We start from the raw sequence: 4621 nt of genomic DNA, 5'->3' as shown, positions 1-4621 counted from the left end.
GCCATGGCCATAAAAACTTTCCTGCTGTGTCAATGGTATCTTCACCTAACTGATTTCTTTTCTATACTTTGGAAGCGAGCCCTTATCATTCACAACAATTTTATTTTATTTTGTTTCTTCGGTTCAATTTGATATGTAATGCCCAGCTCAGCGCCAGTGAAGCGGGAATCCAGATGGGACCCGGCCGGTGTCTATCTCAAATCCACCGAAAAAAGAAAGCAATCATATTCACCTTGCTTTAGAGAGAGAGAGAGAGAGAGAGAGAGAGAATCAGAGAAAGCGAGAGGGAGAGGGAGAGAGAGAGAAAGCGAGAGGGAGATACATTCAATAATGGCGAGGAACCAAAAATGACAACGCTAGATCCTTTTAGAAGAAGTTGGCAGAGAAATCATAGAAACATTTCATAATAGAATCCAATGTGGCAGAGTAGATGGTGTTTCCTAGTGTTAATTTTATGACCATAGACATTCACAACATTCATGAATGTGCAAGTTGAAGGGCAGTGTAGCGGCACCTCAAAGCATCTAAAACAGACCTTGAATATGAGGGCACAAACAGACCTTGAATATGAGGGCACAAAAGATTGGGTAGAAACTTCGGCTTTCGGCTCTCTAACAGCCAGTGAGTCCTTTCCTTACCTGAAACTATTTGGGGACACCAATTTTACCACTTTCCAACTAATTAAAAGAAGCAAGCCAAAATGCTTACGTATATATTTAATGCGACATATCATTTAGACAAAATTCGCTTAATAATACAGAACAGTATGTATATATATTTTTTCCCCATGCAGACTTCTCATGGCAGCCAGAAATGACCAAAAGCTTGAGCCATTAGTAGCAACGCATGCGATATATAGTACATGATTCGCTTGATTTGGCCAAAAGGAGGCGTTATGGGGAGGGAAAGTTTGATCCAACGGGGGTTGGGGGATATGATTGATGATGATGATGATCTAAATACATACTTACATGAACATGGTGCATTTTAGTAGTACAAACTGTTGCAGACGATTCCTCAACAGACATTAACTCTCTCTCTTTCTCTCGGCTGTCATGTCTGTAATCATACTTTGCTTTGGATAGGTATTACTCCTTGCCCAAGTTAATCTATATTTGAAAACCTAGGCTACAGTGGCCCATGTACAAGATTTGGCCCTTCAAACTCATTAGAGAAAAGGTTATTAAGATCGACTTGTATGTCACATGATTTAAAATTTAACTAGTACTAAAAGACACAACAGCAAGGTCCATTTCAAACACCACTAGTGATTCTTCCTCAAGTTAATAAGCTTCAAAAGTTTGACGATTTCTACTACAAGACCATATTTGTTTCTTTTTCATCCGATCCAATTGAAGGACTAGGTAAGACCAGTCAATAAGCTTCAAATGTGCCAAAAATTCTAACACCAGCAAATGTGTTCTACAATTTCAACACCATTGCTTCAAGAAGAAAAACACTAAATATTTTGTCTACTCTCTCTCTCTCTCACACATATGATGTCTTTAAGTGAAAGTGTGAATTCTCTTTCTTAAGAAACAAAGACTAATATTCCAGATTTAGGTGCTGTTGCAGGTAATGTTGCAAATGGTTGGACCATGACCAGATTAGAGGGACCTCTTGTATGATTCAAGTTTGACATGCTCGGGCCCTCATCTAGCGTGGTTGCAAGAAGCAAGAAGAGAACAAGTTAATCAGCAGTAATATTCAGTTAAGCTAGAGGTTCATCCCTACTGCCCGAATCCAGGCCCAAAGGCATCCCCCTGCCTCCAGGGTTCTAACCTACGTCGGCATCAATAATAGCAGCAGTGCATCGTTTAACTTAATTAGATGCCACACCCCACCACCTTAAGACGCAAGTGCATAGCACCCATGAAAATCAAACTAGAAACCTGCTTTCCCACAGACCTCTAACCCAACCAGCTAGTCTATGCCCCTTCAGGCTAATGAGCATATATCTTTCTCCGAAAGAAGAGCACATCAATCCAACTGGAGACCTTGGAGAGGCCAATGGCCTCAATGCAATGCCAGCCATAAGTATGAACCTACGTGAATGGCATGACACCACAACTGAGAGCCGGAGATGGGACCCTTTTCATCGGTAAATTCAGTGCAATCTATTTCTCATTAATGCTGGTGTCCTCTTCCACATGGAATGTCTGTTGATTGCTTCGAAAGACCTTGTGTGAGGACTACAACTGCACATAACCGAAGGGGAAAAATTAATGCTTGGAAAAAGAGGTGTCTGGATCTCATGGACCATTTGAAGCCATGAAACATCTTGGCCTATTATGTGGTAAGAGTTTTGCAGAACACAGGCCCTAAATTGGCACCATGCAACGATAAAACGACCACTGCTTTCCTAGTTTCATCTTGTAGTTTGAAAATCAAAATGGAAGTCCCTTTGATGGAAACGTACGTTCATAGGGTATTAGCTTCTGACATAACACCATGTTGAAAAATCAGCAGGAAGATTATCGTCTTCATTCGATTTATATAGTAAAAATGCTGCTGAAGATGCTAGTTCTTCTAGGCATGGTTTTTCCCTTTTGTCCTTCATTGAAACGGTCACTTGATTGCATAGGAGATCTTTCGGAGAAGAGTGTGAAAGTTATTTTGCAGTGGAAGTGACGCACATGGTCATTAAATGCATGACAGACTTGATTTTCTTTAATCTTCCTAGGGGAAAAAAAATTATGCAGAACACATTGGATTTTTCTTCCCTTTAATTCAATAAAAAGCTTGAGCCTTTTTGGCTACCCAGGGAGCCCAAGCCCCCCTTTTCTTTCATTCATTTTAGGATCCAAGGCTACTTTGGAACCTAAACGGAGAGTAGTATAATTCCCAACTGCAGTATCACACATCCATCATTTGGAGTTCAGAGGAGTAGTGTCCATAAGAATTGAATTAATGACTTGATTTTCACTAGTCTCTCAACCTGACCAGGTATGTTACTTCTTTTGAAGCAAAAAAACAAAAAAAAGGGTCCTCAAGGGGGCTGTTGAAGTTAAAAATTAAAGTGGGTTGGATGTGTTATAAGATTTAGTGCACAGCAGCACCAGATCCAAGTTTAACCCTAAAGTTTCAAGAACGTGAAAATATAATCAACGAGAGAGAGAGAGAGAGAGAGACTTCTTACCCAACCAACTACATGCACTACCATTTTGGCCGGCCAGCATGGTTTTTATTTATGAAGACATGCCTACATGCTTCATATATTTATTTTATACTTGTTTTATCAGCCAGTTACAATAACATAATTTGTCAGGTTATGCCTGCATGGAAGTAATATCCAGACATTTGCTCCCAGTGTGTCTCTGTGTGTCTCCCAATGTTTCCTTTTGTTAGACATGCATCATGAAGACTGCCAACCTATGAAAAGTTCAGAGTTTGACGTCAGTATGAATAATCACATCAAAAATTATTGTTACACCTTAAACCACTCATGTTTCTTTTCATATTGAATTCTGAAATTCATGCTATGGTTTAAATGAGATTTTTTTAATTGTTCAGTCTTTGTTATTTTGGTGGAAACGTAATAGCCACCCCAACATGGACTAGAATAGCTGTTGCTGGTGCTATATAGAATAGCTGCAGAACAGTGGGTTAGGCACGAAAACCTATTGATATGTCTTGGCATCCATAAAAAGCCAAATGTTTCATGAGTCCTACCCCTTTGATTGCCAAAGCTGTTGCACTTTACTATTTACATATATCTACATTGGAATTGTTCATTTGTTTATAGGCTAGAAGAAATAAGAAGCAAACCAATAGAAAGATGTAGCAAGGGAGATCGAAAATTAGGTCACTAACAAAGGCAAACATAAAAAAAATCCATTCATGTGATTTTCGGGTGAATAGGAGGTTAACTTAGCACTAAAAAAAAGAGGTCCAAAGGTTCCACAAGTCCCCCAGCCTGCAAGTTGGGTTCTAGGTGGGCAGCATGCTGCCTTCAGTTCAACAGAGCACCCCCACATTTTGTGTTCTAAGGAAGTAACACCCACAAGAATTGCCTTCAGTTCGACAGAGCACCCCCACATTTTGTGTTCTAAGGAAGTAACACCCACAATAATTGAAGCAGGGAGTTACCATCTAAGCACACACTACCCAACTATGCTGCGCCTCTTGAGACAAGTGTATTCATTCATGTGATTGCATGAGATTGCGTGCAAGCATGCTAAAGAGAGACGCACATACACACCCACAAACATAGATGCCCCATTCTTAAACAGTCCTAATAAAATACAATTTGATTTTTTTCTTCCCCTAAGCGACTGTTTAAAAGTTGTAAAAGTTTTGTCAAGAGAATTTATTTATTTTTCCTTTTTAGGATAAAATGCATTCAAACTAAATTCTCCATGTTTTTTGCCAAAAGAAATAAAATATGGTTGCACATTTTTACACAGGTAATATGCTAGCATTGGGCATATGCTTACGACATTTTGCGAGCAAATGCACCTTTGGTACTGGACTTCTTGACTTTCTTCAAGTCTTAACATGAATATTAGGATTTTGATCAAGGTTGCTCCTTCCATTTCTTTGGTGTAATTAGTAGTTGATGTTTCACGAATAAACAAAAAACTGAGTGCAAGTGATGAACGGGTGTGTGTGGATTAACCAA

This window comes from Nymphaea colorata, chromosome 13 (genome assembly GCF_008831285.2).
Source record: "Nymphaea colorata isolate Beijing-Zhang1983 chromosome 13, ASM883128v2, whole genome shotgun sequence".
Classification (NCBI taxonomy): Eukaryota; Viridiplantae; Streptophyta; class Magnoliopsida; order Nymphaeales; family Nymphaeaceae; genus Nymphaea; species Nymphaea colorata.
This window is presented reverse-complemented; position numbering follows the sequence as displayed.